General features: G+C 41.8%; 1 non-coding gene across 1 annotated transcript; it reads right to left on the bottom strand.

Moving 5' to 3' along the window:
* Window positions 1-15,025: 15,025 nt before the first annotated feature.
* LOC142530247 (small nucleolar RNA R71) lies at window positions 15,026-15,132 on the bottom strand. The gene has a single exon (XR_012816088.1). It is a non-coding gene; the product is annotated as a small nucleolar RNA R71 (small nucleolar RNA).
* Between the last annotated feature and the right edge of the window lie 11,597 nt (window positions 15,133-26,729).

Genomic DNA, 26,729 nt, shown 5'->3' with positions numbered 1-26,729 from the left:
CCATATCTAGGGAGAAAGGCAAGAAAAATCGAGAGTAAAGAAAACAAGAGAAGCGCTCCATCTCCTCCGTGCCGCGTCGTCGTCGTTTCGTTCGTTTTCTTTCGAAACGAAACCAGGCATGTCCTAGATTTCTTTCAAACCTCAATCAAGTCATATTATCATTTATTTTTCAGTACATGATCATGTTTATTCAAGCAAAAACCGAGATACATGTGAAGACATTTTGAAACAACACATGCAGAATTTTTTATATTCCTTGGCAAGCTTCACGTTTTTTCTTGGTTTCTGAGTTTCAGGTGATTGGTTCGACTCCAGGCTCCCAAGGCGACTCCTAGACACGTAATAGGATGCATTAGTACCATGTTGGCCCATTCATTCAGCCCCCATGCTTGCTGGAAAACCGAAATGACAGCAAGTTTCCCATAGGCGCAGATTGGTGTTCGAAATTTCAGTTTTTGTGTCAAGGGGTTGGATCTGATCTTGGCTGCCCTAAGGGCTCTTAGCCATGGTTGGATCACTTCCCTAGCTTGTCTAAGACGTGACTAAGTTGCCCTTTTGGTGGCTTGGTCCATGGCTCATCGGTTTTTAATAAAAACATCACAACAGCCCCTATACCCCTTCGGCTACTTCGGTTGGACAGCTTTTGGTTCGTTTCTTTTGGTTGCTTGGTATGGATCTTGGTTGGCCTATGGCCCTTAGCCACGGTTCATATCATGCTCCTAGATGTCTAGATCATGCCATGGTCAATCAAATGGCCACTGGAACGACGCAAGACATCGATCTAAGCAAAACACTACACACGCATGCACGTTGGCTCTCGGTTGGACCCTTCGGTTGAGTTATGGTGTGATGCGGATTGTGGCTGGCCTAGGGCCCTTAGCCATGGTTCAAATCATTCCTTGGGATGTGGGTAAGAGTCTCTGGTCGGTGGTTCATGCCCCAATGGCCGGTAGTCTTGAAAACAACACAAGTTACACGGGTGTGCAGCTGCTGGAAATTTACAGCAAGTTGCTGCGTCGTTTAGAAGGCTCGTTTGAGTTCTTGGTTGGCTTTTAGCCCATGGACTTGGACTGGAGAGTGCCTCATTGAGTTGGGAAGGTCATGTTTTTGACCGCTCGTGATTCGGATCATTTTTGAGGTCGTACGAGAATTTACGGTGCAATGTGCCAAATTGACTCTCGAAAGAGCGTTTCGTGTTTTGGCCTCCATTCCACCTAGATTTCGACCCTATCATTTTAGGAGCATTATTTTATGATTTTTCAGCGTATTTTAATCATGACTATACGTCAGTTTGGTGTCGGTTCAGGTTGGCTCGGAGTCATGATTAAATGCGAAGTCATTAGGCATCATAGTCGCATCTTTTGAATGTATATTGCGTAGTTGGTCATGTTTAAGCTATTGCATATTTTTCATAGCACAGTTAGGTTTCAGCGAGCCTGGGGACGATCCAATCCAATCCAGTTGGTAAAATTATAGGAATTTTCATTACGCCAGTTAATTATTTTACGTGCATTAATAAGAAAATGATTATTTTTGAGATTTATGCGATATGGCTTGAGGTTCATTCACTATGTGGGAGTGTTATTTTATACGGTCGCCAGTGACCGATCAGTTCAGTATGGTACCACCCGATCGCCAGTGACCGGCCAGTTCAGTTCAGTTTCAGCCTCCTCGGTAGCCAGTTACCGATCAGTAAAGCTTAGTGCAGTGGCCACAGGCGTAAAACATAATCTCAACACAAAATTTTACCAGTTATTTCAGTACAGGCTCCAAGGAGCAAACATTTTTACTCTGATTATCAGTTCAGTTATGCACGTATTATAATTGCTCAGTACAGATTATTTTCAGTATGCCTCAGGACATGATATTTTATCCCATGCATATTTTAATTCCGATTTTTACTCGTTAGATGCGATATATGCATGCTGAGTCTTTAGGCTCACTAGACTTGATTGTTGTAGGTACTTGATAGGACTCGTTTTTACGTGTTTTTAGTGTTGGTTTTGAGTCGCGTTCATGCATCATATTAGTTTGTTTTATTTGAATTTTGCAATTTTTTAACATTATTGAGCATTTGACTAATCTTGTGTATTCTGTGGTTATTTTGTAGGAATTGAACCAAAAAGTGGGAGAAACTTTGGCATAATATCGAAGAGGTCTCGCTAGGGCGGGCAAAAGTGACCGCCCCAGCGAGCATTGTGGTCTGGCCGAGGATTATTTTGCGCAAGTGTCTCGCTAGGGCGGTCAAAAGTGACCGCCCCAGCGAAACCAGGGACATGCTCGAGGAAGCTTATTCGAGGACCTCTCGCTAGGACGGTCAAAATATACCGCCCTAGCGAGAAGCGAGATTGAGAAAGATTTGTTTCCAAATTTCTAGGGACTCTATCCTACACTATAACCTAACACACGAGAGCAGCGGCCGTTTTTTGATCTTTATCAGACTTTTCATCATTTTTCTTGGAGAGGATGCTAGGAGCAAAGGAGATTTCGAAGACCTCGAGATTTCCACGCGTCGTGGCCGTCATCCATCGTCATCCTTAGTATTTTCATTATTCAGTATTTTATTTCTTACATTGATTGTTGGTTTTTATCATGAATTTCAGTAGCTAAACTCTAGATTTGTTGGGATTTGAGGGGATCCTACCCCGTACTCGGTGTTGAACATTATTTCTCGACGTTTTTATTAGTGATTTGTTTATGCTATTGTTCTTTCGTGTTTCAATCGAAGCCTAGCTAACTTCCTTTGATTATTTCATGTTGTTGATGAGTTCGATAGAATAGTTAACAATACGATCAAATAGTATAAACCACGGATTTACAATTTTAGTAGATATACGGAATTGGGTACGTGTCGATAGTGATAGTTCACCCGAATGAAAGCTAGTGGATTCCATAGAATGTAATGCAATATTGAACTGTCAAATATTTGAGGACACTTGAGTACTGCATGTTTTTTATTAGTATTAATATAGCTCGACAGAGTATATTAATTAGTCTAGGGAATTCCGTCGAACGCACGAGTAAAAGTCGAGTGTAATTAGTTAAACACGAGCGGTAGGTGAACTGATAATTCCCAACAAATTCATTTCTCATTTGATTTAATCCAAATTAATCATTGCGTTCTTGAACACGTTTTCTTTGCATTTTAATTATTTTAATTGTTTACTTTACATTAGTTTAATCATCAACTCAATTTATCGTTGCTAAAGAAATTTTAATTGAAAATAAAAATAGTGTAACGCAGTCCTTGTGGAACGATACTCGTGTTTACTTACGTTTATTATAACTTGACTATCGTGCACTTGCGATATTTAAATCGAGCTTTCATATATAAAATAAATTTTGAGATTATTCACTGTGCAAGTTTTGCTCGATCAAGTTTTTGGCGCCGTTGCCGGGGACTGTTGATTCACAATTTTTTATTTTTCAGTTAAATTCTTTAGTATTATTTATTTTATTGTTATTTGATACTCTCATTGTGTAGAACCCGTAAATCAGTAGACGTATAAGCCATGCATAATTCTAGGTTTTCTTAAATTTAATTGACTTCATTGCATGATGCATTTATTTGAAGTTAATTATTTATTATTTCAGTTCAGTAGATTGATTTTTAGCATTTCAGTATTTTCAGTGAGGCCGGACCGGAGTTGGAGTTTTGAGATAGAATTTAAGATTTCGAGAAATATTTCCAGAAGTTAATTTAGCCAGCAACCAAGTTCATTTAAGTTAGAAAGGGAGGTTTGAGGATTTAATTTAATTATTTGAGGTGATTAAGAAATGAACTCATTTAAGTTATTAAATTAAGGGGTTAGCTCACTAAATTATTTAAAGGATTAGTAAGGCTTTCAAGGATTATTAGTTGACTAGATAATCAACATTCCCCTTTATTTTATTATGCATTTTTCGGCCACCCTTAGTGCTAGAAGATTCATTTTCCAACTCATCAACTTTGACCAATTCTTTGCATGTAATTAGTAGGATAATTTTAGGATTTTTGGGAGCACAATTTAATTAAATAAATGTACATATCCTAGTCTAGAATCAAGAGAGAATTCGGCCACTACCTCCTAGAAGCATCCACCAACTCATTTGATATCAAACCATAATTCAAAATTCAAATTTGGGAAGACTTGGTCTTGGATCTTCCTTAAATCTTGCACCCACTTCTCCTCACCCCTCATAACCATTTTTCCCCCCTCTCCTTTTCGAAAATTCAGAGTGAATTCACACTCATTTTCAGTAGAAAAATCGTGAGGTACCTAGCCAAAAAGAAGAGAGAAAAATCGAGAGCAAGGTAAGGTAGAAAAGAGAAGCGCTCCACCTCCTCCGTGCCGCGTCGTCGTCGTTTCGTTCGTTTTCTTTCGAAACGAAACCAGGCATGTCTAGATTTCTTTCAAACCTCAATCAAGTCATATTATCATTTATTTTTCAGTACATGATCATGTTTATTCAAGTAAAAATCGAGATCCAAGTCAAAACATTTTGAAACCACACATGCAGAATTTTCGATTTCCTTGGCAAGCTTCACGATTTCTTTTGGTTTGTGAGTTTCAGGTATTGGATCGACTCCAGGCTCCCAAGGCGGCTTGTATACATGTAGTAGGATGCATTAGGACCATGTTGGTCCATTCAAACCAGCCCCATGCTTGCTGGAAATTCAGAATGACAGCAAGTCCCCATAGGTGCAGAAAATGTTGTTCGAAAATTCAGTTTCTTGTCATGGAGGAAGGATCTGATCTTGGCTGCCCCAAGGGCCTATAGCCATGGTTGGATCACTTCCCTAGCAAGTCTAAGACGTGACTAAGTTGCCCTTTTGGTGGCTTGGTCCATGGTTCATCGGTTTTTAATAAAAACATCACAACAGCCCCTATACCCCTTCGGCTTCTTCATTTGTTCAGCTTTTGGTTCGTTCTTTTGTTGCTTGGTATGGATCTTGGTTGGCCTATGGCCCTTTAGCCACGGTTCATATCATGCTCCTAGATGTCTAGATCGTGCCATGGTCAATCAAATGGCCACTGGAACGACGCAAGACATCGATCATAGCATAAACACTACACACGCATTCAAGATGCTCTCGGTTGGACCTATTGGTTAAGATTTGGTGTGATGCGGATTGTGGCTGGCCTAGGGCCCTTAGCCATGGTTCAAATCATTCCTTGGGATGTTGGTAAGAGTCTCTGGTCAGTGGTTCACGCCCCTAATGGCCGATAGTCTCGAAACCAACGCAAGTCTTGTAGTTGCGCAGCTACTGGAAATTACATCAAGTTGCTGTGTCGGTTCAGAGGCTCGTTCGAGTTCTTGGTTGGCTTTTAGCCCATGGCCTTGGACTGGACAGTGCCTCATTGAGTCAGGAAGGTCATGTTTTTGACCGTTTGTCATTTGGATCATTTTTGAGGTCGTACGAGAATTTACGGTGCGATGTGCCAAATTGACTCTCGAAAGAGCGTTTCGCGTTTTGGCCTCCATTCCACCTAGATTTCGACCCTATCATTTTAGGAACATTATTTTATGATTTTTCAGCGTATTTTAATCATGACTATACGTCGGTTCAGTGTTGGTTCAGGTTGGCTCGGAGTTATGATTAAATGCGAAGTCATTAGGCGTCATAGTCGCATCTTTTGAACGTAAATTGCATAGTTGGTCATGTTTAAGCTATTGCATATTTTTCATGGCACAGTTAGGTTGCAGCGAGCCTGGGAACGATCCAATCCAATCCAGTTGGTAAAATTACAGGAATTTTCATTACGCCAGTTAATTATTTTACGTGCATTAAATAGAAAATGATTATTTTTGAGATTTATGCGATATGGCTTGTGGTTCATTCACTATGTGGGAGTGTTATTTTATACGGTCGCCAGTGACCGATCAGTTCAGTATGGTACCACCCGGTCGCCAGTGACCGGCCAGCTCAGTTCAGTTTCAGCCTACCCGGTAGCCAGTTATCGATCAGTTCAGCTTAGTGCAGTGGCCACAGGCGTAAAACATAATCTCAACAGAAAATTTTACCAGATATTTCAGTACAGGCTCCAAGGAGAAAATATTTTTACAGTAATTTCCAGTTCAGTTATGCACGTATTATAATTGCTCAGTACAGATTATTTTCAGTATGCCTCAGGACAGGATATGTTAACTCATGCATATTTTAAATTCAGATTTTTCTCGTTACCTGCGATATATGCATGCTGAGTCTTTAGGCTCACTAGACTTGATTGTTGTAGGTACTGATGAGGCCAGGGCCGAGGGCGGGGACCAGTGAGCCAGCTTAGGTCGGCAGTAGTGGCACCCGAGGACCTCAGAGCAGCAGTTGTTATTTCTTTTTTCCGCAAACAATTTTATCAGTCGTTGGATATTTTTAAATCGTTGTTGTTGGCAAAACTTTAATTTTCTTCCGCTGCAATATTTTGAAATATTGAACTTGATTCACCAGTGATTTTATGAATGAGGCCATTTAAGTTCTTTTAAAAAGAAAATTTTTAATTTTCCGCAAATTTTCAAGAAAGGAGTTTTAGGCCCCTCACAGTTTGTATCAGAGCGGTGGTTCTGTATAGGGTTTCACTACTACTGACCGCGAGAAGCTCACGAAGCCACGCCTTTGGTCTGTAAGTTTTTCAGTTCAGCATTTTGTTCAGCATTTTAGTTAAAGCATGAATTAGTTTGTCAGCATGCTTCCAGATTTTCAGTATTTCAGAGTTCATTTAAAATAAAGTATGGAATTATGCATGTTAGTTACGTATGGGTTATGTTGGAACAGTATGCCCCCTAGACGCATTTTAGAGCGCAACAGAGAGGTGGAGCCTCGCCGAGAGGACAGAGAGGAGCATAGACCGGAGGGAGACCTACCACCTCCTCCACCGCCCCCACCGGACATGAGTGCCCAGATGTTAGCTGGGATGGCACAGTTCTTCGCACAGTTTGCGGGGGGCAATGCCGCAGCCGTAGCCGCAGCCGTAGCCAGGCCGACAGGGCCCGAGGCTGTGTATGAGCGATTCATGAAGATGCGCCCGAAGGAATTCTCTGGGGCATCTGACCCCATGGTTGCCGAGGGATGGATCAAATCCCTCGAGGTTATCTTCGATTTTATGGAGCTGGGGGACGCAGACCGAGTCCGATGTGCCACCTACTTGTTCACTGGAGACGCCCGCTTATGGTGGGAAAGAGCTTCGGTAGCCCTGACATTGGCTACACTTTCTTGGACCCGCTTTACGGAGGTTTTCTACTCCAAGTATTTTGCTGAGGAGGTTCGCACCAGGCTGACCACCTGAGTTCATGAGTCTGAGACAGGGGATATGTCGGTTACGGAGTTTATCCGTAAGTTCGAGAGGGGCTGTCACTTTGTGCCCCTGATCGCGAATGATGCCAGAGCCAAGCTGATGCACTTCCTGGTGGGTTTATGGCCGATCTTGCGCCGGGATGTTAGGGTATCTGACCCTGCTACTTATGAGATTGCCGTCTCCAAGGCCTTAGCCGCAGAGCAGGATCTGCGGGATATCGAGAGGGATCGCCATGGCAAGCGCCCAGTCCAGGCACCGCACCGCCCTCCTCCTCATCAGCATCAGCAGCAGAATAAGAGGCCTTTTCATGGACCGCCCAAGAACCGAGGCCAGCAGCAGCAGCAGCAGCAGCGGGGACGCCCTGCCCCGAGGACTCAGGAGCACCCAGTCTGTCCCAGGTGCTCACGTCGCCATCCTGGAGCATGTATGGCTGGCTCAGGAAAGTGTTTTAAGTGTGGCAGTCCAGACCACATGTTGCTGCAGTGTCCTCAGAGGAATCTGCCTACCCAAGGCAGAGTTTTTGCTCTCCATGCCGCGGAAACCAACCCGGAGACTATGTTGTTGACAGGTACCTTTAAACTTTAAGTTATTATTTGAATTTCTGTGTTTTGGGAATCGGGATTTAGATTTTGAACTTAGAACTGTTATAGGATTGCATGCTCTACTCAGATTTATTTCAGGGAAATTAAGCTAGAGGAACCTTGACCTTTGCATGTCTATAATTTTAGATCTTGTAGTGGGATTCAACTTAGAGTTCCGATCTTTTAGGGAGAATTTTTATATCTGGTTCCGCTACCAAGGCCTTGATAGATTCAGGGGCCACTCACTCGTTTATTTCGGAGGTCTTTGCAAACTTTCTCAAGATCCAGACCATTGGGCTAGATACAGCCTTTTCAGTAGTGTTACCGTCAGGCGAGGAGATGGCAGCTACCAATGTTATCCGAGATATTGACCTTGAGTTGCACGGTAATCTTGTTTATGCGGATCTGATCGTGTTACCGATGCCGGAATTTGACATCATCCTAGGGATGGACTGGCTATTGAGGAACAGAGTGTTGATAGACTTCTAGCGGAGATCCGTTCTTGTCCGATCGCCTGGAATGGAGCAGTTTTTATTTGAGCCGGACAGGTACTTTTCTTTACCGCGCATTATTCCATATGTTCAGGCTAGGAAGCTCATGCATAGAGGGTGTCGGGCATTTCTAGCAACCTTTTTATCTGTCCCCGAGGAACCCAGCCAGTCAGCCTCAGATGTTCCGATAGTTAGAGATTTCTTAGACGTTTTTCCCGAAGACGTCTCTGGTATGCCACCAGAGAGAGAGGTGGAGTTTTCCGTTGAGCTTATGCTAGGTACGGCTCCGATATCCAAAGCGCCGTACCGTCTAGCACCGACAGAGATGGCAGAGCTTAAGAAGCAGATCCAGGAACTTCTCGACAAGGAGTTCATTCGCCCGAGCTTTTCTCCATGGGGCGCGCCAGTCTTATTTGTGAAAAAGAAGGATGGCTCGATGAGGCTTTGCATTGACTACCGGGAGTTGAACAGGGTTACAGTGAAGAATAAATACCCACTGCCGAGGATTGAGGATCTGTTTGACCAGTTGCAGGGAGCTTCGATTTTCTCCAAGATAGATCTGCGTTCGGGTTATCACCAGTTGAGGGTGAGAGGTGCTGATGTTTCGAAGACAGCTTTCAGGACTCGTTATAGTCACTACGAGTTCCTTGTGATGCCGTTCGGTCTGACGAATGCGCCAGCGATCTTCATGGATCTCATGAATCGCGTATTTCAGCCGTACCTCGACCAGTTTGTGATAGTGTTCATAGATGACATTCTCGTCTACTCCAAGAATCGGGAGGAGCACAGCCGACATCTGACCACAGTGTTGCAGACATTGCAGAAGCACAAATTATTCGCAAAGTTCAGTAAGTACGAATTCTGGTTAGAGAATGTGGCGTTCTTGGGCCACATTGTTTCTAGCAGTGGTATTGAGGTAGACCCCGCCAAAGTTGTAGCAGTTAGAGATTGGGTTGTGCCTCAGAATGCATCCGAGATCCGCAGTTTCCTTGGGCTAGCAGGATATTACAGAAAATTCATCCAGGGATTCTCCTCTATCGCCGTTCCACTCATAGCACTGACAAAGAAAAATGTGAAGTTTGTGTGGAGCGAGGAGTGTCAGAAGAGCTTTGATACTTTGAAGCAAGCCCTTATTTCAGCACCAGTTTTGGCCATGCCATCAGGGCCCGGCGAGTTTGTCCTTTATACCGATGCTTCGAAGCTTGGTTTAGGTGCAGTTTTGATGCAGCATGGGAGAGTGATAGCGTATGCTTCTCGACAGCTGAAAATCCACGAGAAGAATTACCCTACCCATGATCTAGAGTTAGCGGCCGTAGTTTTTGCTTTGAAGATTTGGAGGCACTATCTGTATGATGAGAAGTGCCAGATCTTTACCGACCATAAGAGCCTCAAGTATTTCTTTACGCAGAAGGAGCTGAACATGCGTCAGAGGCGTTGGTTAGAGCTTGTGAAAGACTACGATTGTGACATTAGCTACCACCCGGGTAAAGCTAATGTAGTTGCGGATGCTTTGAGCAGGAAAGTCGCAGTGATGGCTCATTTGACGATGCAGAAACCTCTTCAGATTGAGATGCAGAGGTTTGATCTTGAGACTTATCCTCGAGGTAGAGTTCCTCGTTTATCTACCTTGACTATCCAGTCCTCTCTTATTGACCGTATTCGCAGCGGTCAGGCAGCAGATGAGCAGTTGGCACAGTGGAAGAAGAGAGATGAAGCCAAGGGCAGTGTTTTGTATTCAGTCAGCGACGGTATTGTGAGATACCGAGATAGAATATGGGTTCCTAGCAAAGATTCTATCCGAGCAGACATCTTATCAGAGGCCCATACATCCCCGTACTCCATTCACCCTGGGAGTACGAAGATGTACAAAGATCTGCAGCTAGTGTATTGGTGGCCAGGGATGAAGAAGGACATCAGGCGTTTTGTATCCGAGTGCCTGACTTGCCAGTTAGTGAAGGCCGAGCATCAGAGACCAGCAGGTTTGCTCAAGCCTCTTCCTATTCCCGAGTGGAAGTGGGAGAACATTACCATGGACTTTGTGACCGGATTGCCGAGGTCAGCCAGAGGATCGAATGCTATCTGGGTGATTGTAGATCGTCTTACCAAATCAGCGCACTTCTTGCCTATTAAGACGACTTTCACCATGGTTCAGTATCCAGAGCTGTATATCCGAGAGATAGTCCGACTCCATGGTATTCCAGTTTCTATCGTATCCGACAGAGATCCCAGATTCACTTCCTCGTTTTGGAAGAGTTTGCATTCGACTATGGGTACGAAGTTGCTGTTTAGCACAGCTTTCCATCCGCAGACAGATGGACAATCGGAGCGAGTTATTCAGATCTTAGAGGATCTTCTCCGTGCTTGCGTCATTGATTTCTCTGGGAGTTGGGAGTCGAACTTACCATTGGTAGAGTTCACTTATAACAACAGTTTCCAGTCGTCTATAGGTATGGCTCCGTATGAAGCGCTGTATGGCCGCAAGTGTAGATCTCCTGTTCATTGGGATGAAGTAGGAGAGAGAGCAGAGTTGGGTCCCGAGATTGTTCAGCAGGCAGCAGATGTAGTAGTCAAGATCCGTGATAGTATGAGGACTGCTCAGAGCCGACAGAAGAGTTATGCCGATCAGCGGAGGAGAGACTTAGAGTTTGCAGTGGGCGATCATGTCTTCGTGAAAGTGGCACCTATGAAGGGTGTCATGAGATTTGGCAAGAAAGGGAAGCTCAATCCGAGATACATTGGACCGTTTGAGATCCATGACAGAGTTGGGACGCTAGCGTATCGTGTGGCTCTTTCGCCGAATCTGGCCGGAGTACACAATGTCTTTCACGTCTCCATGCTGAGGAAGTATATGGCAAATCCTTCGCATGTGCTGAATTTAGAGCCGTTGCAGCTTACTCCGAACTTATCTTATGAGGAGAGACCCGTGCAGATCCTAGACAGACAGGAGAAGAAACTTTGGAACAAGTTGGTTAAGCGAGTCAAAGTCAAATGGCTCAACCATTCAGAGGAGGAAGCTACGTGGGAGTCTGAGCCGGAGATGAGAAGTCGATATCCAGAGTAATTCGGTGAGTTCTAATTTCGAGGACGAAATTTATTTTAAGGGGGGGGAGGATTGTAGAACCCGTAAATCAGTAGACGTATAAGCCATGCATAATTCTAGGTTTTCTTAAATTTAATTGACTTCATTGCATGATGCATTTATTTGAAGTTAATTATTTATTATTTCAGTTCAGTAGATTGATTTTTAGCATTTCAGTATTTTCATTGAGGCCGGACCGGAGTTGGATTTTTGAGATAGAATTTAAGATTTCGAGAAATATTTCCAGAAGTTAATTTAGCCAGCAACCAAGTTCATTTAAGTTAGAAAGGGAGGTTTGAGGATTTAATTTAATTATTTGAGGTGATTAAGAAATGAACTCATTTAAGTTATTAAATTAAGGGGTTAGCTCACTAAATTATTTAAAGGATTAGTAAGGCTTTCAAGGATTATTAGTTGACTAGATAATCAACATTCCCCTTTATTTTATTATGCATTTTTTGGCCACCCTTAGTGCTAGAAGATTCATTTTCCAACTCATCAACTTTGACCAATTCTTTGCATGTAATTAGTAGGATAATTCTAGGATTTTTGGGAGCACAATTTAATTAAATAAATGGACATATCCTAGTCTAGAATCAAGAGAGAATTCGTCCACTACCTCCTAGAAGCATCCACCAACTCATTTGATATCAAACCATAATTCAAAATTCAAATTTGGGAAGACTTGGTCTTGGATCTTCCTTAAATCTTGCACCCACTTCTCCTCACCCCTCATAACCATTTTTCCCCCCTCTCCTTTTCGAAAATTCAGAGTGAATTCACACTCATTTTCAGTAGAAAAATCGTGAGGTACCTAGCCAAAAAGAAGAGAGAAAAATCGAGAGCAAGGTAAGGTAGAAAAGAGAAGCGCTCCACCTCCTCCGTGCCGCGTCGTCGTCGTTTCGTTTGTTTTCTTTTGAAACGAAACCAGGCATGTCTAGATTTCTTTCAAACCTCAATCAAGTCATATTATCATTTATTTTTCAGTACATGATCATGTTTATTCAAGTAAAAATCAAGATCCAAGTCAAAACATTTTGAAACCACACATGCAGAATTTTCAATTTCCTTGGCAAGCTTCACGATTTCTTTTGGTTTGTGAGTTTCAGGTATTGGATCGACTCCAGGCTCCCAAGGCGGCTTGTATACATGTAGTAGGATGCATTAGGACCATGTTGGTCCATTCAAACCAGCCCCATGCTTGTTGGAAATTCAGAATGACAGCAAGTCCCCATAGGTGCAGAAAATGTTGTTCGAAAATTCAGTTTCTTGTCATGGAGGAAGGATCTGATCTTGGCTGCCCCAAGGGCCTATAGCCATGGTTGGATCACTTCCCTAGCAAGTCTAAGACGTGACTAAGTTGCCCTTTTGGTGGCTTGGTCCATGGTTCATTCGGTTTTTAATAAAAACATCACAACAGCCCCTATACCCCTTCGGCTTCTTCATTTGTTCAGCTTTTGGTTCGTTCTTTTGTTGCTTGGTATGGATCTTGGTTGGCCTATGGCCCTTTATTCCACGGTTCATATCATGCTCCTAGATGTCTAGATCGTGCCATGGTCAATCAAATGGCCACTGGAACGACGCAAGACATCGATCATAGCATAAACACTACACACGCATTCAAGATGCTCTCGGTTGGACCCTTCGGTTAAGATTTGGTGTGATGCGGATTGTGGCTGGCCTAGGGCCCTTAGCCATGGTTCAAATCATTCCTTGAGATGTTGGTAAGAGTCTCTGGTCAGTGGTTCACGCCCCTAATGGCCGATAGTCTCGAAACCAACGCAAGTCTTGTAGTTGCGCAGCTGCTGGAAATTACAGTAAGTTTCTGTGTCGGTTCAGAGGCTCTTTCGAGTTCTTGGTTGGCTTTTAGCCCATGGCCTTGGACTGGACAGTGCCTCATTGAGTTAGGAAGGTCATGTTTTCGACCGTTTGTCATTTGGATCATTTTTGAGGTCGTACGAGAATTTACGGTGCGATGTGCCAAATTGACTCTCGAAAGAGCGTTTCGCGTTTTGGCCTCCATTCCACCTAGATTTCGATCCTATCATTTTAGGAACATTATTTTATGATTTTTCAGCGTATTTTAATCATGACTATACGTCGGTTCAGTGTCGGTTCAGGTTGGCTCGGAGTCATGATTAAATGCGAAGTCATTAGGCGTCATAGTCGCATCTTTTGAACGTAAATTGCATAGTTGGTCATGTTTAAGCTATTGCATATTTTTCATGGCACAGTTAGGTTGCAGCGAGCCTGGGAACGATCCAATCCAATCCAGTTGGTAAAATTACAGGAATTTTCATTACGCCAGTTAATTATTTTACGTGCATTAAATAGAAAATGATTATTTTTGAGATTTATGCGATATGGCTTGTGGTTCATTCACTATGTGGGAGTGTTATTTTATACGGTCGCCAGTGACCGATCAGTTCAGTATGGTACCACCCGGTCGCCAGTGACCGGCCAGCTCAGTTCAGTTTCAGCCTCCCTGGTAGCCAGTTACCGATCAGTTCAGCTTAGTGCAGTGGCCACAGGCGTAAAACATAATCTCAACAGAAAATTTTACCAGATATTTCAGTACAGGCTCCAAGGAGCAAATATTTTTACAGTAATTTCCAGTTCAGTTATGCACGTATTATAATTGCTCAGTACAGATTATTTTCAGTATGCCTCAGGACAGGATATGTTAACTCATGCATATTTTAAATTCAGATTTTTCTCGTTACCTGCGATATATGCATGCTGAGTCTTTAGGCTCACTAGACTTGATTGTTGTAGGTACTGATGAGGCCATGGCCGAGGGCGGGGACCAGTGAGCCAGCTTAGGTCGGCAGTAGTGGCACCCGAGGACCTCAGAGCAGCAGTTGTTATTTCTTTTTTCCGCAAACAATTTTATCAGTCGTTGGATATTTTTAAATCGTTGTTGTTGGCAAAACTTTAATTTTCTTCCGCTGCAATATTTTGAAATATTGAACTTGATTCACCAGTGATTTTATGAATGAGGCCATTTAAGTTCTTTTAAAAAGAAAATTTTTAATTTTCCGCAAATTTTCAAGAAAGAAGTTTTAGGCCCCTCACACATTGTGTTGCAGATTTTTCTTGTGGTGCATGCGAAGATCACTCGAGTTTCAGCTTGAGCCTTTTGACCCCGAGATCGAACGCACAGCTAGACGTCGACTACAGCAGCAAAGAGCGAAGGAAAGAATGGAAGGCGATCAACAAAGAGAGGAGCCAAGGCGTATACCGATGTTGGATTATGCACAGCCGTCTCTTGATGGAGCACGTCCAAGCATCGTAAGACCAGTCATCCGAGCTAATCAGTTTGAGATCAAGCCAGCTATCATTCAGATGATTCAGAACACTGTCCAATTTGGGGGAAGTGCACTTGACGACCCTAATTCTCATATAGCTGACTTTCTTGAAATTTGTGATACTTTTAAGTTTAATGGCGTGTCTGATGACGCTATTCGTTTGCGTTTATTTCCATTTTCACTGAGAGATAAAGCTAAGTTGTGGTTAAACTGTTTGCCTGTAGGGTCTATTACTACATGGGAAGATATGGCAAAGGCATTCCTGATCAGGTACTTTCCTCCGTCGAAGACTATGAAGCTCAGAGCCGACATTACTACTTTTGCTCAATATGAGCAAGAGTCACTTTACGAGGCATGGGAGCGCTACAAGGACTTGTTGAGGAGATGTCCACACCATGAGCTGCCTCTTGGGTTAGTTGTTCAAACTTTCTACTACGGTCTGCTTACTCCTAACCGTACTATGATAGATGCTGCTGCCTGTGGTAACTTACTGAGAAAGACGGCGGAGGAAGGATATGAGTTATTGGAGGAGATGGCTGCTAGTAGCTATCATCCTCAGTCTGATAGGCAGAGACGAGGTGCTGGAGTTAATCAAGTTAATGATTTGTCGGCGGTTTCAGCACAGTTAGAGGCTTTGAATAGAAAGATTGATGGGATGAGCATGAGTGGGTCGGCTATGCGTCTGCAAGAAATTTTCTGTGATAAGTGTGGGGGTGAGCATGATGTGCAGGATTGCCAAGATGGCAACCCATTCTATGTGCCTGAGGGAGCACCGGTAAAACAAGTGGGATTCCAGAACCGTCCTAGAAATGACCCTTACTCGAACACATATAATCCGGGATGGAGGAATCACCCAAACTTTTCATGGGGAGGTCAAACAACCAACATCGCCAACAAAGAGGTCCACCATATGTGATGCACCAAGGATTCAAGCCAGAACCGTCTCGGGAGGAGAAGTCCAATTTAGAGCAAATGATGACTAAATTTATTTCTGCAACAGAGACGAGATTTCAGAACCAAGATGCATCCATAAAGGGGTTAGAGAATCAAATTGGACAATTGGCTAAGTTGATTGCTAATAGGGAGCAAGGAACTTTACCAAGCAACACGGAAACTAACCCAAGAGAACATGTGAAGGCGGTGGAATTGCGTAGTGGAAAAACACTCGGGTCTAATGAGGAAAAGACCAAGCACGGTGAGGATGAGGTGAAAAATCGAGGAGGTAAGTCTTCTAACTCTACATCTACACCTATTGCACAGAATAAAATTGTTATCCCTCCACCTTTTCCTGCAGCAATGAAGAAAGCTAATTAGATGCACAATTTGGTAAATTTCTTGAGATATTTAAAAAATTGCATATTAACATTCCTTTTGCTGATGCTTTATTGAATATGCCAAGTTATGCAAAATTCTTGAAAGATATCTTAGCAAATAAGCGGAAGCTAGAAGATCATATGACGGTGAATTTGACCGAAAATTGCTCCGCTTTAGTTCAAAACAAGATGCCTCCGAAGCAAAAAGATCCAGGGAGTTTCTCGATACCTTGCATTATTGGTGACATTAATTTTCATAAAGCTTTATGTGATCTTGGTGCGAGTATTAATCTGATGCCTTTTTCTGTATTTAGGAGACTGGGATTAGGTGAACCCAAGCCAACTAGGATGTCGTTGCAGCTGGCTGACAGATCTGTCAAGTATCCACGTGGGATTATCGAAGATGTTCTGGTGAAAGTAGATAAGTTTATTTTTCCTGCAGACTTTGTGGTACTTGACATGGAGGAAGATTTAGAGATGCCTTTAATCCTAGGGAGACCTTTTCTGGCTACAGGGAAAGCACTGATTGATGTTGAGGAGGGGAAATTGAGACTGAGAGTTGGAGAAGAAGAAATTATTTTTGATGTTTTCAATACTCTCAAGCACACAATGCACAATGATAGTTGCTTTCGTATTGATGTCTTGGATTCGCTTGTTTGTGATTTTGTGCAGGATGGATTGAAAGAACCATTGGAGGCCACTCTCACTACTGAAAAGCAGAAGGACGAGCTAGATGAGGAAAAGATGGAGATGGTAGCTCATTTGAATGCCATTCCACCTTGGAGAAAGCAAGTGAGGCTTAGACTAGAGGAATTGAGAGACAGAAAAGATTTAATGCCTCAAAAGTCAAGCCTAGAGGAGCCACCTACTTTGGAGCTCAAACCATTACCTCCACATCTCAAGTACGTATATCTAGGAGAAAATAATAAATTGCCTGTTATTATTTCCTCTTCTTTGACAGATAATATGGAGAGTAAGCTCTTGGGAGTTCTCAAGGAGCATAAAGGAGCGTTCGCTTGGAAGGTTTCGGACATAAAAGGGATAAGTCCTTCGATCTGCATGCACAAAATTCTGATGGAAGATAAATACTCACCTCTAGCACAACCACAAAGGAGACTCAATCCAAAGATGCAAGAGGTAGTAAAAGCTGAAACAATTAAACTTCTAGATGCAGGTATTATCTATCATATCTCTGATAGTGCGTGGGTAAGTCCTGTACAATGTGTGCCTAAAAAGGGTGGGATTACTGTTATTACTAATGAAAAAAATGAGTTGATTCCCACTAGAACTGTTACGGGTTGGCGTGTATGCATAGATTATAGGAAATTGAATGATGCAACCCGTAAAGATCACTTTCCCTTGCCATTTATCGATCAAATGATTGAACGATTAGCAGTCATGAATTTTATTGCTTTTTAGATGGATACTCGGGATACAATCAAATCACAATTGCACCTGAGGACCAAGAGAAAACTACTTTCACTTGCCCTTATGGTACTTTTGCGTTTAGGCGTATGCCCTTTGGTTTATGCAATGCACCTGCAACATTTCAAAGATGCATGACCGCTATCTTTCATGACATGACTGAAAATTTCCTTGAAATCTTTATGGATGACTTCTCTATTTTTGGCTCCTCATTTAATGAATGTTTAGAGAATTTGAACTTGGTGTTAGTTAGATGTGAGGAGAGCAATTTGATGTTGAATTGGGAGAAGTGTCATTTTATGGTTCAAGAGGGGATTGTGTTAGGACACAAGGTATCGGAGAATGGAATTGAGGTTGACAAAGCCAAGGTGGAAGTAATCAAAAACTTACCCCCGCCTTCATCAATAAAAGGAGTTAGAAGTTTCCTAGGGCATGCTGATTTTTATAGGCGTTTCATTAAAGATTTTTCCAAAATTGCTAAACCTTTATCCTCTTTGTTGATGAAAGATGCTAATTTAATTTTGATTCTACTTGTCTGCATGCATTCGAGATACTCAAGGAAAGCTTGGTGACAGCACCTGTTCTGACTGTCCCTGATTGGGAGCTACCGTTTGAGGTGATGTGCGATGCTAGTGATACAGCTGTTGGTGCGGTGCTGGGTCAAAGGAAGAACAAGGTATTTCATACCATCTACTATGCAAGTAAGACTTTAAAATGATGCTCAATTGAATTACCTACTACTGAAAAGGAATTGCTTGCTATAGTATTTGCTTTCGACAAATTTCATTCATACCTTGTTCTGTCTAAAGCAACTGTGTATACAGATCATTCTGCCCTAAAATACTTGCTTGCTAAGAAAGATGCGAAACCTAGGTTAATTAGGTGGATTTTATTATTGCAAGAATTTGATCTCGAAATTCGAGATAAAAAGGGTGTGGAAATGTAGTTGCTGACCACCTGTCTAGGCTTGAGCATGTTAGAATTAAGGGCAGTGACGATGATATTGATGACTGGTTTCCTGATGAACAATTGCTTGAGTTAAATGCGTACCCTTGGTATGCCGATTTGCAAATTTCTTGTCACTGGCACACCTCCACCTAATTTATTGTTTCACCAAAGACAAGAATTTTTTTCAGACGTGAAATATTATTTTTGGGAGGAACCGTTCTTGTTTAAGATTTGTGCAGACTCCATGATAAAGATGTGTGGCGGAGGAGGAAACCAATCAAATTCTGAACCATTATCATGACCGTGAGGTAGGTGGTCACTTTGGACCCATACGGACGGCATCTAAGGTACTTGAATGTGGCTTCTATTGGCCAACTCTTTTTAAGGATGCTCGTTTGTATGTTCTCAATTGTGATAGATGCCAACGCACAGGTAATATTTCCAACCGTCATGAGATGCCTTTAAATAACATTATTGAGTGTGAAATATTTGATGTGTGGGGGATTGATTTTATAGGTCCTTTTCCTGCGTCTTTTGCAAAGATATTTATTCTGGTGGCAGTGGAGTATGTATCTAAATGGTGGAGGCAGAGGCTTGTGCCACTAATGATGCACAAGTGGTGTTAAAATTTTGAAGAAACATATTTTTTAAATCGATTTGGTGCACCACGTGCAATCATAAGTGATGGTGGCACCCATTTTTGCAACAAAATTTTTGATAAACTGTTGGGCAAATATGGTGTCACCCACAAAGTTTCCACTCCATACCATCCCCAAACTAGTGGACAAGTTGAAGTATCCAATCGAGAAATTAAGAGGATTTTAGAGAAGACGGTTAATGTGAATAGGAAGGACTGGTCCATTCGGTTAGATGATGCTTTGTGGGCGTATCGTACTGCTTTTAAAACACCTATAGGCACTACACCATATAGGTTGCTTTTGGTAAAGCATGTCATCTACCAGTCGAATTAGAGCATAGAGCATATTGGGCGACCAAAGCACTAAACTTTGATTTTGCTCTTGCAGGTGAAAAACGATTGCTGCAGTTGAATCAGTTAGATGAGTTTCGGGGAAGAGCTTATGATCTTGCACTATCATACAGGAACGCACCAAACGAGCCCATGACAAACACATTATAAGAAGGGAATTCAAAGTGGGTGAAGCGGTGTTGGTATACAATTCTCGCTTACGACTCTTTCCGGGCAAGCTAAAGTCAAGGTGATCAGGACCATTCACTATAGCCAAGGTGTTCCCATCGGGTGCAGTAGTGTTGCATGATGGCAAGGACGGCACATTTACTGTGAACGCTCAAAGATTGAAGCACTATATCGGTGGCACAATTGAGCCACAAATTGGAGTCACTCGGCTCCATGACAGTCATTGAGGACATGGCTGAAGAGTCGAGCTCTAGACTATAAATTGAGAACTACTTCTACTCCTTATTTTGATTTTGATTAGAGTTTTTTTTTTTTTTTTAGTTATTAATCGCATCATTTGCATTTAGGTAGTTGCATGGCATTGCATTCAAATTTTTTCCCGAAACACTTCTCGCTCGGGCGGTCAGTTTGACCGCCCCAGCGGGTACTCGTTTTTAAAGAAAAGCCTTTTGCGAAAACGTCTCGCCAGGGCGGGAAAAATATACCGCCCTAGCGAGTCGCGCAGATTAAAAAAATTTTTCCTCCCCGAAAACTTCTCGCTCGAGCGGATCGATTTTGACCGCCCTAGCGAGTCGCACAGATTAACAAAAAATTTTTTTTCCCGAAAACTTCTCGCTCGTGGCGGTCTGTTTTTACCGCCCTAGCGAGTCGCGCAGATTATAAATACTTTCGTCTTCTCTTTCCTCCCCACTTCGAACCCTACTCCTCCCCTCCGATTTTCGGCACCCCCCTCCATCTTTTGTACTCAATCCTTATTATTTGGTGAATTTTCAGGGCAAAGACTCAATCTTGGTCCATACACTCCACGAGGAAGCATTTAGGCTACAAGATTTTCTTCTCCGACGGTCTTTCAAGCAACTCCGTCATCTTCCACATATTCCGGTGAGCTTCTCCGGCGACCCTCAACAATTTTCCGGCGGTTGGATACTTTGTGCACTCCAATCTCTACATGGCACCCAAAAGATCTAAGGTAACTCAGGGTGCTTCTAGTTCTCGTTCCACTCCATCTATGTTTGTGAATGAAAAAGCTAGGGAAAGATTTGAGCATGGCTAGACTACATAGGAAACCAATCCCTGAGCGTGGATTTAGCTCGTTTCTTATCGGTCAATTTTCGGAGTCCCAAATAGAAAGAAGAGGGTGGAATGCCTTTGTAGCACAACCGAATGCAGCAGTGGTTCCGTTGTGCGTGAATTTTATGCCAATGCTCCGGAGGGAAATGAGTCGAAGGCATTTGTGAGGGGACATCTAGTCCCGTATGATCCCAAGGACGATCAATGATATGTTGGGTTTACCGTCGGTGGACGATTCGGTGTTTCAGGCGTGGGTGCTTAACCCGGATTATGATTTGATCATTCGCACACTCTGTTATCCGGGCACCACTTGGAAACAACCGAGGACTTACACGGTCTTTCTTGAAAAGTTTTTGAAAGTGGAGGGGGCATTGTGGTAATTGTCTAAGAGATTGATGCCGGTCGATCATACGAGTGATGTGCAGCGTGAGCGGGCGGTTGTTCTTTATGCCATCTGTACTGGGATGGTGATTGATGTGGGCAGGCTCATTTTCGGACAGCTTAACATGTGCATTAATAGCAGCAATTTGGCTTTTTACTTTCCGACGATAGTGACTGAGTTGTGTGCCCGAGCGGGGGTGATATTGCAGATGATGATGAGTGGTTACCGGCCGATGAGAGCCATTGATGAGGATCTTTATAGATCCAAGAGGGAGAAAAGACAGGCTGAGCTGCCCGAGGAGGTATTTTTCGATTATGGGGGAGCAGCTCAACCACCTCCGGCCTTAGGACATGCCCACCACCTCCGCAGCCACGCCATCGTGCCATGCGAGATCGCCTCGACGAATTGGGCGCTTGGGCCACGTATCAGACTGAGTACCAGGCCGTTAATCAAGCCCACATTCAGAACATCGAATACTTGGTGTAGGGGATCTCAACTCATTTGGGCATCGACACGTCCGGGCCGGCCACCTACACCAGCATACCCGCCACCCTTCCAGTTTCAATACCATTATCCTATGCCCCAGCGGCTGAAGAGGGAGTCCCACCGCCTGAGAATGAGGATGAGGACGATTTCTGATTAGGGGAGTTCACTGTTTCCCCTTACTTTTTATTTGCATATTCTTCTTTGCATTTACATTCATGAGTTGTTTTATGTTTTTAGTGTTTGTTTCGTTTGTGCACTGAGGGCATTGCACAACTCTAGTATGGGGGGGTAGATTGTTTTGTTTGCTTAGTTAATTGGTTTAAATTGTTGCATTTCTTTATTTTGTGTTGTTTATGGTGAGAAGACATAGTGTATGAGCCAATGATGATGTTGAATTGATAGTATACAAAAGTATTGATTGGGTCACCTCATGAATGGTACTCTTGATTGTTAAAGGCATGAATTTTGGCACAAAGTTGAACTTTTGAGCACATATGTGTGGGGACTAGAATTTTGTAGGAATAATGGTGAAATTTGGAAGGTTTTGTGTGGTTAACTTGAAAGGCATCATTTATGAGTTGATTTAGCATGTAAACCCGTGAAAATAAGTCACTAATTGGGACCTTGAATGAAACATGTGATTTGCCTTGAACTTTACATATACCCCCTTTTTCAATGCACTGAATTAAAATATCATACTCCTAACCAGCTGTAATCCAAAGTATATATTCTTAGCCTAGGGAGTACAACTGTGAAAATTGTGCATAAAATGAAAAATATATATATATATATATATATCGAAAAAAAAAATGGTGGAGATGTAAGGTGAGGGGGAGCCGAAATAAAAGGAATGGAATTCTATTCCTGGGCTAAAAGTGGAGATGTAAGGAGACGAGGAAAGTCAGACGAAATCTTGACGATTGCACAATGAAAATGATCGGTGTACTACCGACTGTTAGCCACTTGAGCTTATTTTCCTTCTTTTCGACACCCTTCTCTGCACTTAAGAATCGAATAAAGTTCAAATTATGGTTAGTGATAAATGGACACGGGGTGCATGCTAGTGATACTTGTATTGAAGTGCTAATTGAGTGACTCGCATGATCGGATGATTGATCTATTTGAAGTACGAATGACTAGACCCATCATGACACACACACGTTCAAATTAGTGTCGAGATTTATGTGTAGATAGAAATGAGTATTCGTTTGGATTCGACTTGATTATGAATTTGTGTGTGGGAAAGTTCACTGAGGCATGAGCATAACAGTTGTTAACTCACCATTGACATTTACTTGAGTTGGTTATTTCTTGTTTGAGTATTTTGTTTTGTTTTGTTTGTTTAGAATCTCGTGCTTTAACCTATTTTGCTCGAGGGCAAGCAAAGGTTAGTATGAGGGGGTTGATAGACTCGTTTTTACGTGTTTTTAGTGTTGGTTTGAGTCGCGTTCATGCATCATATTAGTTTGTTTAGTTGAATTTTGCAATTTTTTAGCATTATTGAGCATTTGACTAATCTTGTGTATTCTGTGGTTATTTGTAGGAATTGAACCAAAAGTGGGAGAAACTTTGGCATAATATCGAAGAGGTCTCGCTAGGGCGGCAAAAGTGACCGCCCCAGCGAGCATTGTGGTCTGGCCAGGATTATTTTGCGCAAGTGTCTCGCTAGGGCGGTCAAAAGTGACCGCCCCAGCGAAACCAGGACATGCTCGAGGAAGCTTATTCGAAGACCTCTCGCTAGGGCGGTCAAAATATACCGCCCTAGCGAGAAGCGAGATTGAGAAAGATTTGTTTCCAAATTTCTAGGGACTCTATCCTACACTATAACCTAACACACGAGAGCAGCGCCGTTTTTTGATCTTTATCAGACTTTTCATCATTTTTCTTGGAGAGGAGGCTAGGAGCAAAGGAGATTTCGAAGACTTCGAGATTTCCACGCGTCGTGGCCGTCATCCATCGTCATCTTTAGTATTTTCATTATTCAGTATTTTATTTCTTACATTGATTGTTGGTTTTTATCATGAATTTCAGTAGCTAAACTCTAGATTTGTTGGGATTTGAGGGGATCCTACCCCGTACTCGTGTTGAACATTATTTCTCGACGTTTTTATTAGTGATTTGTTTATGCTATTGTTCTTTCGTGTTTCAATCGAAGCCTAGCTAACTTCCTTTGATTATTTCATGTTGTTGATGAGTTCGATAGAATAGTTAACAATACGATCAAATAGTATAAACCACGGATTTACAATTTTAGTAGATATACGGAATTGGGTACGTGTCGATAGTGATAGTTCACCCAATGAAAGCTAGTGGATTCCATAGAATGTAATGCAATCTTGAACTATTAAATATTTGAGGACACTTGAGTACTGCATGTTTTTGATTAGTATTAATATAGCTCGACAGAGTATATTATTAGTCTAGGGAATTCCGTCGAACGCACGAGTAAAATTCGAGTGTAATTAGTTAAACACGAGCGGTAGGTGAACTGATAATTCCCAACAAATTCATTTCTCATTTGATTTAATCCAAATTAATCATTGCGTTCTTGAACACTTTTCTTTGCATTTTAATTATTTTAATTGTTTACTTTACATTAGTTTAATCATCAACTCAATTTATCGTTGCTAAAGAAATTTTAATTGAAAATAAAAATAGTGTAACGCAGTCCTTGTGGAACGATACTCGCATTTACTTACGTTTATTATAACTTGACTATCGTGCACTTGCGATATTTAAATCGAGCTTTCATTTATAAAATAATTTTGCGATTATTCACTGTGCAAGTTTTGCTCGATCAGTACTGATGAGGCCAGGGCCGAGGGGCGGACCAGTGAGCCAGCTTGGGTCGGCAGTAGTGGCACCCGAGGACCTCAGTGCAGCAGTTGTTATTTATTCCGCAAACAATTTTTATCAGTCGTTGGATAATTTTTAAATTGTTATTGTTGGCAAAACTTTATTTTCTTCCGCTGCTATTATTTTAAACATTGAACTTGATTCATCAGTCGATTTTATGAATGAGCCATTTAAGTTCTTTTAAAAAGAAAAATTTTTAATTTTCCGCAAATTTTCAAGCAAGGAGTTCTTGGCCCTTTACAAATGCAATGTATGATCAGAAGCTGTGGGCTGTCAATAAATCTGAAGATCAAGTGAATCATCTGGTCATAGGGTATCCAAGAGAAGAAAATCCCCCAGCAACATCCACCTACTCATCCGCTCGAGGTGTGTGCTGTGTTCTACAATCCCAGGACTATGGTGAGCCTATAGAATGTTCAGGCCATAGCAGCGACCTTCGCATACACTATGCCAACCCAACTATAGTCCCATACGTCCAACAAATCAATAAATCAAGGCGACCTCCGCCATATCAAATCTGAATCGAAATTGGCTCATATGCAATGTAATGATGCAAATCAATATCATCATTTCGATATCATAATAAACTCATCCCAATACACAATCATCATCAAATCACGAATAATTCATCGAGCCATAGAATTTTCAATTTAAAATAAAATGATACTTTTACCTCGTATGTTACCGACCGTAACATACCTTTCAAATATTATCAACAAGAGATCAAATATATGGTTGAGAAGTCTTGAACCTCTGAATACTACTATAACTCAAGAACTTTGATCATCTATCAAAACAGAGTAGTTTATGCTCAAAATTCATAATTAATTCAATACTACTTCAATCATGATCCGTAATTAGATATTTAAGAAACTCAAATCCAACAATTGTGTAAATGAATCCGTATCATTTCTTACCGTAATATTCCATAAAAACATTCATTGAATCATTTTGTCAACACTGGCGTGCGTGCTAAGAGTTAGCTCCTTTACTTTGCCCTTGGCTTCAATTCCATTTCCTTTCAAAATATCAATACATACAATATACATAATCAATTATTAAAGAGCTAAAATCAATTGAATCTTCATTTATCATAAACATAGCTCATGATATGCATTCCAAGGAAGAATCTATTTACAACCAAATAGAGATACACTAGTCTTGACACTTGGTGATGATTCTACAATGTAAGGTCCAAAATTAAGATGACGTAACCCAACAGCATGCAATCTAGGAAATCTGAAAAAAAGGTTAATTAATTATTTTAATTGTTTACTCGATTATGTGATATGCATGCTTATGTTAAATAGGATTTTATTGTCATTATGCATAAATTTGTCTTTTAAGGATTTTTTCAAGTTGCGATCGAAGAACGGAGACCGAAGGCTGAAAACATAAAATATTTTTATTCAATAATTGTTTTTAATTATTTAAAAATGTGATTGTGGGTTTTTCTTATTTTTGAAATAAGGGGTTATAGGCCAGGACGTAAATTTTTTACGGTGTTGGCTTTTCAACAAAATACGAAATTTTTAGCACCAGGCTATAAATTCACAAACTTATTTTAACCAAAACTATTTTAATACTTTAATTAAATCCTAATTAAAACTAATTGGGCTTAAATTGTTGGCTTAATAGACCTAAAGCCTTGTTAGTGTTAATTAGTATTTAATGTTAAACTCGCCCTAAACCCACACTTTGTCCACGCCACTTTCTGAAATTTTGTGCACCAAAAACACTCCCATAGTACACGGCACACACAAAAAATTTGAGGCAAAATTCGGTGAAAGCATCAAGGGGATTTCAAGCCACGGTTCTTGCTCCGTCTTCTTCGCAAATCGTCGACGAATAATCGTGCATTAAATACGCAAAGCACTATATTCTCCTTTTACTCATCATCACACCATATAGTTTTTTTTGTACGAAATTGCATGAAACATGGAGCACCTTTGAAGATTTTCGCACATGCATATTATATTATGTTTAAAACTTGTGTTTAATTTAAAAACATGATAATTATGTGTTAAGAGGGCTGCCATGTTAGGAAATGATCAAGAGTGTTTATACGAAGCTTTAGAGTCCTAGATACAAAAGGAACGTTGCACAAAAACAAAGAACACCCGCTGAAGCCAATTGCTGTCATGGGGTTGATGGACTCGGGTACAAGGTTTAAGGGGGCTATGGCTGGGCTCGGTTGCAGCCAGAGCTGGGCTAGGGACGTGCTTGGGTCAGGGTGGATCCTAGCCCGCTAGGACTCGAAACTCAGGGGCTGGAGGAGTCCTTGTCAACAAGGACTCCACCCGAGAATTTAGCATAAGTGCAGGCTGGGGGTGCAGCAGCGTGCAGATGATTAAGGGGCTCG

This window comes from Primulina tabacum, chromosome 16 (genome assembly GCF_025594145.1).
Source record: "Primulina tabacum isolate GXHZ01 chromosome 16, ASM2559414v2, whole genome shotgun sequence".
Taxonomy (NCBI): Eukaryota; Viridiplantae; Streptophyta; class Magnoliopsida; order Lamiales; family Gesneriaceae; genus Primulina; species Primulina tabacum.
The sequence above is the reverse complement of the archived record's forward strand: the minus strand, read 5'-3'. Positions and strand labels throughout refer to the sequence as shown.